Raw genomic sequence first — 12,604 nt, 5'->3', positions numbered from 1 at the left:
TTTCTGTTTAGAGGCTTCCCTGGCTTCAGTCCTTCACCTTTAGTCACTAAGCACAAACCACATAAAAGCCCGTTTGCTGAAATAAAGTCCCTTTATTTTTTACACATTAATTCAGCCGAAAATCGGGCCCGTGAGAAGGGGGGGGGATTTTTTTTTTTATCACTCGAGGCAGCGTGCCAACGATCATACAATCAAACGACAGCTCACATTAGGCAGCTGGATGGGTCTCTCCGTTGCAACGAATCTACCTAGATTCGTTGCTATGGGTCTGTTTTTGTTTTTTTTTAAACCTTTCTTAAAGGGAAAGGGGCTGTTTGGGAGCATGCTAACGGTTGCCCATTGGCTGCTTGACGGCCAGGGGCGGGACGAGCTTGGCAATAGTGCTTCCTTTCTAGCGATTTCTGCCGAGACCGGAAGCCTGTGGGAAACGCTAAAAAACGCAACTGATTCCACTACAAAGGCAGGTATGCATAACGACGAATTCCACTATTTTAAATGGCGATTTTTCATTCCGGAAACAATTTGCAACAAAGATCCCCGTGCGAAAAGGCCCTGACTCTGACAGACAAATGCCCTGGTTTATTATAAGGCAGCTTCAAGCACTCGTTACTTTCCTTCTCATTTCCTCTATAGAAAACACCTTTTTTTTTTTTTTTTAGAATTGTAACTGAATTCATCTGCTTGATGTATTGTAACCCAGGAGAAGGAAAGAACTGGGACGTTGATAAAAGCAAAGAGTGAGCCAGGCCAGTAATGGTGTAGGCTTGCCAAGTGCCTCTTCAAATGCTGCTACTCTGTGGGTCTAAAGGGACCCTGGAGCACCTCTGGAGCTCAGCCTGGCTTGCTTTTGACCACCAGTAGCCATCCAGCCTAAAGCAGACTTTCCTGGTGAACTGAAGAGCTGGGCCACCCCTACATAGGAATGAACTGGGAATGTCTTTCTTCATAAGATTAGTTGGTGTTACTTATGGGGGGTGGCAAGATTATGCCTCGCCATTTGTGTGAATTGTTATTTTCAAAATAGGATAACTAAAGGCTTGGACTTGGAACTTTTCGTGTCCCTCAGCAGCATCATTTCTCAGGAGGCATTTTGACCTGTAGTGAGAAAGCCACAGGATGTGGGCAGAAATCCTTCTGTGTGCAGAAATGTGCCAGTGGGTGGATCCAAGGGAGAAGACAGGAAAAATGGCCATGCAAAATTTCAGGAAACTGTTTTTCATATGTTGACCTTCTGTGCCTTTTTGCTTCCTCTCATTTCATTGTTGGCATTCCCTTTCTTTTGTCTTTTAGGCATTCTTATGGTATTTTGAGGCCATTTCAACATCATTTTGAAGCCATCCACACACACACACAAGATTCAGAAACACACATTGAATTGAGAACATATGATATGATCAATGAGGTTTTCCAGTTCCATGTAAACAAGGGAGAATCAAAACCACAATGAAGATGACCAAGAAGAACCAAGTGGTGGTGGAAAGGGCTATCAAGTCAGCTGATTTATGGCAAGTGTGTAGGGCAGGAGTGGCTGAACTATGTCTCTTCAGATATCCATGGCCTGCAATTCCCATGAGCCCCTGCCATCAGATGCTGGTAATGGCTTATGGGAATTGTAGTCCATGGATATCTGGAGACCCACAGTCTGGCCAAACCTGCTGTAGGGTTTTCACAGGAAGAGAGGATCAGAGTTCTTGACTCATTCCACACATGTTGGATAATGCACTTTTGCAGCTGGATATTCATGGGTATAACAGGAAAATCTGCTTCTCAAGTATATCGAAAGTGCCTTATCCAATCTTTGCAGAACCATTTACAGTTTGCCATTCCCTACTTCAGCATGGAAACTTTGGACTTCCGTAACCCTTCCAAGTACTAACCAAGGATGACCCTACTTTGCTTCTGAGATCTGATACAATTAGGCTAACTTGGGCTCCTTCTGCACTCATTGGATAATGCACTTTCAATGTGCTTTTGTAGCTGGATTTTCCCGTGCGGAACAGGAAAATCTACATCTAAGTGCACTGAAAGTACTTTATCCAAGATGTGCAGAGTGGGTCCTGGGCCAGGCACGTCAGCACAGAAACAGGAAGGGGAATCAAATTTGGTAGCATTCCCAGTGTAAGGTTTTCTGGGAGCTATTAGGAAGCTATGAGATCTCCATAGGATTGTATATGAAAAGCAGCATTCCCAACCAGGTGGTGGAGCTTACACTTGTACAAATCCATGTTCTGGTTTCCAGCAGCAATCAGCCAGGATCTTAACACCTGCTGCCACTTCTGGTGTACTCATTTCCTCTGCGAAAACAACTCTCCACCGCCAAGTGCTTTCTTCTGTGGCTAGGCACCCTAGCTCGGTCAAGAGCAGTATCTCTAGATCAGGGGTAGTCAAACTGCGGCCCTCCAGATGTCCATGGACCACAATTCCCAGAAGCCCCTGCCAGCATTCGCTGGCAGGGGCTTCTGGGAATTGTGGTCCATGGACATCTGGAGGGCCGCAGTTTGACTACTCCTGCTCTAGATAAACGAGAGATAAACCAAGCACTGGAAGAAGGCACACCATGGAAGAGAACTGTCCCCTCAGTGGATGGGGGAAGCACAAATGGAAGCAAAGATTAAGATCCAAGCTGCAAGAGAGTACGTATGCATGCCCAGGCACAAGGAGGGATCCTGTTCCCATCCTGCCATTCTACTAAGCAGAGCTTATTTATTTATTATAATACTTATACCACAACGTTCCTCTTTATTGGCCCAAGATTGAAGCTTTCCTAAGTATGTGATACCGCACAATTGGCTTCCTGGGCCTCTACGTTTTTATACTGACTTTCCCCTTCCCCACCAATCCTCGATGCATGAGTGTTCCCCTCAGTAGACAACTGATTAAACAGGCAATTCAATCAGTCACAAATCCTATAAAATGGAAGTCCAGTGGCCCCTTCAAGACTAACAACATTTGTTCCTGCATGAGCTTTCATCCTGGAAAAAAATTGCTGGAATAAATTTTGTTTGTCTTGGAGTTGCCACCAGGCTCCCCTTTTATTTTGCTACAAATCACCTAGATCAGTCATAAATAAATGCTGTGGAAGAAGAAGAAGAAGAAGAAGAAGAAGAAAGGGTTTTATACCCTACTTTTCACTACCTGAAAGAGTCTCAAAGCAGCTTACAATCTTCTTCCCTTCAGTTTTGGTAAAGAAAAGGTGTTTACTGCTGTCTCACAGTAATTTTTATGTAATTTACATCTAACTTATTATTTTGTTGTACATCACCCCAAAACGGCAGAGCCGAGAGGGGTGGCTTATAAATGTAATAAATCAAATCAACCTTCCTTTCCCCACAGCAGATACCCTACGAGGCAGGTGGGGCTGAGAGAGCTCTGACAGAAACTGCTCTTTGAGATCAGCTCTAACAGGATTGTCACTCGCCCGAGGTAATCCATCCGGCTGCATGTGGAGGAGCAGGGAATCCAACCTGGCTCTCCAGATTACATGCCACCACTCTTTACACTACATCACTACCTCAAGATCTCACCCTTCAATATTTGTCTGAGTAATTTCTTGCAACAGGAACGGCTACTGATCAAGTTGGAGACTGCAGTGCCTTTGCGCATATACAGTTTTGCAAAAAAACAAAACAAAAACCCAACCCAACAGCAGCAGCCAATGCAAACCGGTTCACCGCGTTTTGCAGCTGTTCGGCATGAACCAAGCAGACAAGGGTGACTGGCTCACATTCGGTCAATGCCTTAGATCAGGGGTAGTCAACCTGTGGTCCTCCAGATGTTCATGGACTACAATTCCCATGAACCCCTGCCAGCAAACGCTCGCGGGGGCTCATGGGAACTGTAGTCCATGTACATCTGGAGGACCACAGGTTGACTACCCCTGCCTTAGATCACCGTAAATCCAACTTTTGAGCATGTCTGTGGGAAACTTCAGAGCATACATAGTGGGCCAAGAAAGTCGATTGCTTCCAACCATAGCAAAGGTCTGGGATTACATGTAGGAGCAAGCAAACATAGATTATGGATGGGTAAGTCTGTGGGTTGCAATGGTTGTTGGGATGCAGCTCTCAAGCAGTGGCCCCCCATGAAGCAATGTTTTTCAGAGCTTCTGGGGAACACTTCTCTTGGATGTCCCACAACAGATCACAGAAATATAATGCATTCTCTCAACCTGTGTCCAGTTCTGGAGGCCTCACTTCAAAAAACAGACAGACAAAAGGGAGAGGGCTCAGAGGAGAGGGATGAGTATTATCTGGGACCTGGGGATCAAGCCCTGTGAGGAAAGGCTGAGAGACTTGGGAAGGTTCAGCCTGGAGAAGATGAGGTTGAGAGGGGACATGATGGCTGTCTTTAAGTACTTGGAAGGTTGTCACTTAGAGGAGGGCAGGGAAGGGTTCCTATTGGCAGCAGAGGATAGGACCCGCAGTAATGGGTTTAAACTACACTTAGAATAGTACCGGCTAGATATCAGGAAAAATATTCACAGTCAGAGTAGTTTAGCAGTGGAACTGGCTGCCTCAGGAGGCTGATTCTGTGAAGGCAAAGGGGTGGCAGGTTACAGTAGATGAGCGTTTGGGATGTGAGTTTCCTGCATTGTGCAGGGGGTTGGACTAGATGACCCATGAGGTCCCTTCCAACTCTATGATTCTATGATTCTATGATGTGGTGAGCTCCCCCTCACTGGCAGTCTTCAAGCAGTGGCTGGACAGATAGTTATCCCGGATTCTTTAGAATGATCATGCCTAGATGGCTTGTATGGCCCCTTCCAACTCTAGTATTCTCTGATTCTGACCAGTCTGTCTATTCTGAAATGTCCCTTGACTCTGAAAATACAGGTGGTGATCTAGCTCTTGTCACACCCTCTCCTTCCCTTCTCATTTGTCATGCACAAGAGTCCCCTGCCTGCAGCCATCCTTCCACCACTTATAGCCTTCAAAAGTGTGGGGAGTTGTACTTGAAGGAAGCCAAACAATGCAGCTAGACCATATGAAGGCTGTAACATTGGGCCAAATTTCATCGTTTCCATTCACACCGTATTTTCTCCCAAAATGTGGATTTAATTGTAACAACAACAGGGAATGCATGGGTGTATTAATTATATGGAAAAATTTGCCTTAGATTAATAATATGGAAGAATTTGCAGAACACCCATAATCAATGGATTAAAGAATCCTATCCTCTCTAAATATAACGCAGCAATATATTTTCCCATTCTCTGTTTGATGTTAAAGCTCATCAAGGAAATCATAATCTTCCTGTGTAGCCATGTAATAAAACAGGACAAGCGGTGTGTGAATTCTCTGACTCTCATGGGTTATCTGTCTCAAATCCCTTTAAACCTAAATAGATTTACACTTTGAAAAGAAAGAAATCTTGAGCAAATTAATAGTTGCAGCTAAGGGAAAAGCACGCATTTAATTTTTGCTTCATAAGCCCCAATGGCAAAGAAAAATAAATTGCACCAAGTTACCAATGGCTGACACATCCTCTCAATTAGTCATATTAAAGTTTGGTTAAGCTCCGTGGTTTGCATTAATAGCTGATATTTGCTTGATATCATCAATTAAAAAATAACTCCAAATGACATTTCTGCGCACAGCACACTGCAGGTTTTAGAATGGATGGTATTTCCTTCCATCGGATTAGCTTCAGGAAAATAAAATAAAATTATATATTTGGAATAATGCAACCAAAAAATTAAAGCTGTGGGTTGCAGAAGCTGAGATCTTAATAATTTGGATGCCTGCTTTGAGTCCATTTTTATCTTGAAGTGCTGGATAATTCGGCTTTAAAAGTTTATTAAAATTCTCTGGGTGAAAATTAAGACATCAGGGTGGAAAGTAGAATTTAGAATGTTATTTTTACAAAAAGGTCTTGGGACACTCCTCTATGCAATTCTGCTGTCTTATTAAACTAGTATTTTTATGAACTTTAAAAATGAAAAATCACACACCATTGATTTTAAATGCATTTATTCTGGACTAAGTCCCATGAACACAATGGGACAATTATAAGAAAAGTTTATTAGGCCCACGCAGCAAGTCTACGTGACCCAATAAATGCTTGCTTACAAGTAAATACCAGGTACTCTGCTAAAACTCACGTCAAAGTCTGGGTAGTTAAGATATGATCACAATCCGAAAACGTCAAAGGAACTAAAGATGTTTCAGTTCTACATTCTCTTCAATCTGTCTGTTTTGATCACAAGTCAAACAGATCTCTGTTATCAAACAAACCCATCCTCTGTCCTGATTATAGAGAACTGTTTTCCTAATTGAAAAAGAAAGCATAATACAGATCTCTTTTCCTGCCGTTACACATGAACACAAATATACAGGGGTGGTTTATGGATCCTTGTGGTCCTTATGCATTCTCATTCATTCAAATGTTTGTTTGCTGAATTCTTTCTGTTCTATCCTCTCACCTCCTTTCCTGTATCAGTTGCGAGTTCACTTGAACTATTCCATGAGCTAAGCTGCTAAATTAATATGCAGTGAGGGAAGGGGTAATAGCTCAATTGGCTGTTAATGAAGGATGCGTACATTCTTAGGTTTTACTTAGATTTTTTTTCTTCTGCCAGCCTGCTGAAAATGCAAGCCGGCACTGAATTTAATTGCTTTCCAGAAACCAGGATTCACTTTGCCTTTTAAAAATAAATACAAAATTAATACGTCTGCTGCCTTAATAGCCAAGCCATTACTCTGAGGACAATCTTAAGAAATCCACATGTTACAATCCCATTAAAATATACTCCTTCAGAAAGGATGAAAATGTAACTGAAATCTAGAGAGGCTGCTTTTTAAAAAATACTCAACCTCTTTCGCATAACTAAAGGTATGTTCAGACCAGCTTAGGAGCATCAACTATCCAAAATTTTGAAGGTGCTAATTGTATTTTGCCTGGAGGTTTTAGCAGAATCCATGCCATAGTTCGAGTTGAAAACAGACACAGGCACACATAATTATGAGGCCATTAAGAAACTTTACACTGCCCCAAAGATTCCCTTCGCTTCCCCAGCATTTGAAATATCGGTCCCTTGAATTCTAACTTGTGCAACAACCCGAACTTGGTGACGGTACATAACGGTACAGAACTTGGTGACGGTACATAACAAATACTCAGACGAAAGCATTCTAAGACTCAGACGTTCTGAATCGATGCAGGTATATTTGGGAACAAGTCCCGCTGGGTCCCACAGGACTTTCTCCCTAGTAAACGGATGCTAATATATCAGTCTAAAACGCTTAACCTTTCTAACCAGTCATGTCTAGTGACACCCAATTTTGCCTTGTTTGCATCGTTCTTCCTGAAGACTTGAAACAGGAACAGCTAAGAGATGTCCAAAGGGGAGAGGGACAGAGAAGAGACAACTCTGGCAAAATAAATCTTTAAAGTACAATTAAAGCATTCAGACAGTGTATAGATCAAGCCAAAACCATGCAATTACTCCCCCCCTTGCTAATAATAAAAATTGCCTTAACACTCACCCATTCCATACATAGAAGACTGTAAAAAGTTTAAGCCATCGATCTTTTCAGCTCTCTTCTTTCTCAGGGTCTCAGCCCCTCGGTCTATAGCTCCTGTGGAAATGACAGCATTATCTCCTGTTCTTATCTGTCTCTGTAGGTGACAGTCCTGCACAGATGTCAGCAGTCTTGGTCAAGTATTATTGTAATCCATTCACGCGCACTCGCCTCCCGATTGCTCAAGACAGCAAGTCTGAAATAGACATCATTTTTTCCTTTGGTGAGTGGCTGGCTGCTCTCCTTTCTGCGTGCCTCCTTCGACAATGCTTGGAGCCCTCCAACTGGATGTATCACACAGGCTTGGCTATTTATACAGCAGTTTGCTCTGCCTGCTTGGTACAGAGGGAAGGCTGTGCAAGGAAACCGAACTCCCCAGCAGTGAAACAGGCTCTCTCTCCCCTGGATTTCCCCAGATCAAATCGCTTTCAATTTTTGTGTTGGTTTGTTTTGGAAGCAGCCCCCGGGTTCCAGTAAGCCCAAGTGAGCCAACCCAGATACAAACGTTTGTCGGTCGGAGAAAGAGTATGGGAATGGGAAGGAGGAACAAGTAGCAGCAGGAAGGGTTGGGCATCTTGTGACTGCTTGGAATTAATACTCCTCCGGGGGGAGATTAAGAGGGGGCTGCATAAAGACAGCAAAATCTGTCTCCTGGTGTAAAACCGGTTGGATGAGACAAGCTGGCAAAGGCCTATTATGCACGGCCGCTGAAACGGTGGCATGGAGAACGAGGAGGAGGAAGAAGCGAAGCAAACCGATTATGCACGGGACAGAACACAACAGCGGCAAAACCCAGAGTATCCGATTATGCACAGGGCTACTCCGGAGCCGCTTCTGGTTGCGCCCTGGTCCCAGGAAGCTCCACATTCTTCTGCATCTCGCTAATCAGGCTTTTTCGGCAGCATAAGTTGACTCTGCACCCGGTTGCCGCCTGCAGCATGCATAATTGGTGATTTTAGCCGCCGACATTCCACCCCGAATGCAGACTTTCCACTCTGTGCATAATGGGCCAAAGTGATACAGCCTGTATATTTATTTTGTTGGGTTCTTTTTTTAAGCATGACTGTGATAGTGCTTTAGTAACGATGCAATGAAGTCACTAGAGGTGTCTTTCCTGGGTTATCTGATAAAGGGGAGGGGGAGAGTACATTCTCCAAAATGATTGCCCTGGTCCTCCTGATTTATGAAAACCGTGGCCCGCTGGCCCAAGACACTCTCCCCGTGTTCTAGTAAGGTGGTTTGGAAAGGTCAGCTGAGGTTAAACTGCCCTTACACGGTTGAGTTCCTGGTCATGTAAGGATGGCCTGATTTTACAGCAGAAGTTGGTGCAGCTACATGACCCTTGAAAGCATTTCCTCTCCTCAGCTGATAAAACAATGAGGGGTGTGTGTGTGTCTGGATCTCCTGCTACAGGCACTTCATCACCGTGGGAAGCAGAAGAAGGCAGAGCACTCCAAGGTACTTCTTGAAAAACAAGACAAGTACAGCACTGGAGAATCTCATGTGCCCGAATGTTAATTCCTAGGGAATGGAAATGTTCCTATTCTGTTGCCTCCCAGGTTTTGAAGATTCCAAATCTCATTTGGTCTCGTCCTCAAGCACGGAACCAATATATTCAGGATCTTCCATGGATTCTTTTTTCCCCCCTCTCTCAAAATTTGGTACCGAAAACTTTACGGGGTGTACCACATTGCTTGGTTCCTTCTATTCATTTGCACCATCCCCCTTGCCTACGCTGCCCGTATGGTTGCATGCAGACTTGATTTGTGTGTTTTACAGGTTCACAGCAGCCCCTGTGAACATTGGTGAAACCACAGCACAAAAAGAATCTCAGTGGAGTTACGCACACTTATAGCAAGACTGCTGTTATAATGCATGTGCATCGATTAGAGGTGAATGGCAGTGCACCAGGAGGGGTAAGTACCCATCTTCCAATAATCCATTTTCAAATACTCTTATTCCAATGATCCAAGAATACTCATATTCCAATAATCCATTTCAAAATACTCTTATTCCAATGATCCAAGAATACCCATATTTCAATAATCCATTTTAGAAATGCTCCTAGTTAAAGGGAAATTTGGAGGAACAGGTTGCAGGGCACAGCAAAATTTCAGAATAATAAGGGAACAGAACGGGGGAAATCCAGTCAGATTGTCAACCATGCAGATCTCGCCACGTATACTGTTACACAGGCAGGCAGAAACTAGGAAGGACTGTGGGCTGGCACAACATGACCAGCAGAGATCAAATGTGCAACTATCTCTCTCTCACACAGTGGCATAGATAAGCCCTTCTGATAATCAAATCTACACTCTAGAATCATAGAATCGTAAGGGGACATACAAGCCATCTAGTCCAACCCCCTGCTTATTGCAGGATCAGCCTAAAACATCCAGGTTAAGTATCTGTCCGCTGCTTGAAGACTGCCAGTGAGGGGGAGCTCACCACCTCCTTAGGCAGCACATTCCACTGCTGAACTACCCTGACTGTGAAATTGCCCCCCCCCCCCCCAATATCTAGCTAGTACTGTTCTACACATAGTGTAAATCCATTACTGTGGGTCTTATCCACTGCTGCCAACAGGAACTGTTTCCTGCCTTCCTCCAAGTTTTTCAAATACTTAAAGACAGCAATTATATCCCCTCTCAACCTCCTTTCTCAAAGCTGAAAATCCACAAGTCCCTCAGCCTTTCCACCTAGGGTTTGGTCCCCAGGCCCTGGATCATCCTTGTTGCTCTCCTCTGTACCCTCTCAATGTTGCCCTTTTTGAAGTGAGGCCTCCAGTACTGCACACAGCATTCCAGGGGGGTTCTGACCAAATATACATTTAAACCAGTCTAAAACCTATCTTGGCTCTCTCCAAGGAAGCCTAGGAAACAGAGTTTTGTGACAGCTATTAGAGATTTTTTTTAAAAAATTGAGAACGATAGCACCACACCTAACTACAGGTTCATAGATTCTTCTCTGGGGGACAAGCTCGGTAAAATGGGCCAGTCCTTCCTGGATGGTTGGAATGTGTATTTACCCACTGCCTTCACTGGCTCCACAGGAACATTTAGGCCTATTACTGAAGGAGATGAGGCCTTATATGGTTTGCCATAGACCCATTATGCACGGGGGGAATAACGCACATTCGGGGTGGAATGGCGGCGACTAAAATCACGGATAACGCACGGTGCCGGCTGCAACCGGCCGCAGCGTCGGTGCATGCTGCCAAAAAAGCCGCGTTAGTGAAACGCAGAAGAAAGCGCAGCTTCTGGGTGACCGGGGTGCAACCAGAAGCAGCGGCGGGATCGCCGCGTGCATAATCGGTTACTCTGGGTTTTGCCGTCGTCGCGTCCTGTCCCGTGCATAACCGGTGTGCTTCGCGTCTTCCCCCTCCGCGTTTTCCATGTGACCTGAAATCGTCGTTTCGGCAGCCGTGCATAATGGGCCATAGACAGGACTTTCCTCCCAAGCACCCCACAACACACACACTCCTTCCTTTCCTCCCGCCCCTTCAGCCTTGGAGCAGGCAATGGGCTTAACTGAGTGCCAGTGTTCTAGACCTAGGGCTTTGCTGGAGAAGGACCAGACACCCTTTCAGCTTCCCAAGCAACTCCTTCTTTAGTCAGATCATGCTGAATTTATGGCACGATGAGTCCAGAATAAACAAGAAACAGTTTAGTAAACAGATATTATAGCAAGTAATAGGAGAAAAGTTGCAAAAATGAGCCGGAATTAACACAGTGTAAAACCATCAAAGAAAGAAGCCAGCCAGAAGACAACGAGGTCCTTATATAGTTCCTACTCTTCTTCACAATCTGATTCCAATAGGCCAGACTCACCCCCACCATGAAGTGAAGGATTAAATCCCACCAAGGTCCGCCTTACTGCTGCTCGTGCTCAGGGAGTAAACTCCCTCCCCCTTTGTGTAGGGCATTATATGCTCTCTATTAGAGCTCTGTCTCCCGTACAGCAATTTCCCCTCCATTTTTCCACAGTCTAATCCAGAAGCTTGGACAGTGCAGGGGTAATATAGGCCTGCAGGGAAATTGAGGTTGGTTCATGATGGAAAGGCTGTCTTGAGGCCTCAAAATTCCTTTGAGAGATTGAACAGATCCACAGTTTAGTTAACTGCTCTGTTCCTAACCAGCCTTTCTCAACTTTTTTCCATTGCGAAACTCCTGAAACATTCGTCAAGCTTCAGGAAATGCTAGAAATAGTGCAATTGTGTAGAATATGGTTGGGAAACATAGCTGTGTGCATACCCATCCAGGGCCTCTCCTCTTCCCATCCCCTCCAGGCCCATCAATGGCAATTTGGGGAGGGGAGGTTGGGTCAATCACCCAATAAATGTTTAACAAATTTTTAATTTTTTTTTTTAATTATTAGCTCCCATCCATTTGGGAAACCCTTCCAGGGCTGTCAAGAAACCCCAGTATTTCACGAATCCCTGGTTGAGAAAGCCTGCCCTAACCTCAGGCCTAGGATCATGACAATGACTTAACATCTATCCATTGGAGAAGTCAGGATTTAGAATTGCTCATACTCAAAACAAGGTCTTAGAGTTGCCAACTTGCCGATAAGCCTGAAGATCTCCTGGAATTACAACTGATCTTCAGGCTACAAGGATCCATTCACCTGTAGAAAACGGCTGTTTTGGAGGGTGATTCGATGGGGTCATACATTCTTCTCCCCAAATTCCTGAATCCTCAGGCTCCATCACTAATATCTCCAGGAATTTCCCAAGCTAGATTTGGCAACTCCATTGGAGAGTTTTTGAAGGAAGCCAAAGAAATTTGATTTTAAACAAAAATGGCAATCATCAAAGTAGCGTATTAAATGAATCAAATCAAATGTATTTGCTTCCATAGGCCAAAGATAAAATATTTTAACAACAGGGATCAGCATACAAAAAGAATAACATCAATATTTATGGAGAAAATATTATCAGAATCAAAATAAAATTTATATGTATGATATATAGAACTAGAAATAAAATCAGAAATTTAATTTAGAAAACAAGCTGATATTGGAACCCTTACGAGCTATATATACTGAGGCACAAACTTTGCAACACATCTCAAGATTGAAGACTT

The 12,604-nt window shown here is 44.0% G+C and overlaps 1 protein-coding gene across 2 annotated transcripts in view; it reads right to left on the bottom strand.

The window, feature by feature from the left end:
• The window catches only part of TUNAR (transmembrane neural differentiation associated intracellular calcium regulator), a 69,089-nt gene extending 61,049 nt beyond the window's left edge, over positions 1-8,040 (bottom strand). For both annotated transcript variants that reach the window (XM_077323606.1, XM_077323608.1), the window contains exon 1: positions 7,485-8,040. The gene's annotated coding sequence lies outside the window, so the exon portion shown is untranslated. The remainder of the gene's footprint in view (positions 1-7,484) is intronic.
• Between the last annotated feature and the right edge of the window lie 4,564 nt (positions 8,041-12,604).

This window comes from Paroedura picta, chromosome 2 (genome assembly GCF_049243985.1).
Source record: "Paroedura picta isolate Pp20150507F chromosome 2, Ppicta_v3.0, whole genome shotgun sequence".
Classification (NCBI taxonomy): domain Eukaryota; kingdom Metazoa; phylum Chordata; class Lepidosauria; order Squamata; family Gekkonidae; genus Paroedura; species Paroedura picta.
Note: the sequence above shows the minus strand (reverse complement) of the source record. Positions and strands in the feature narration are given on the sequence as shown.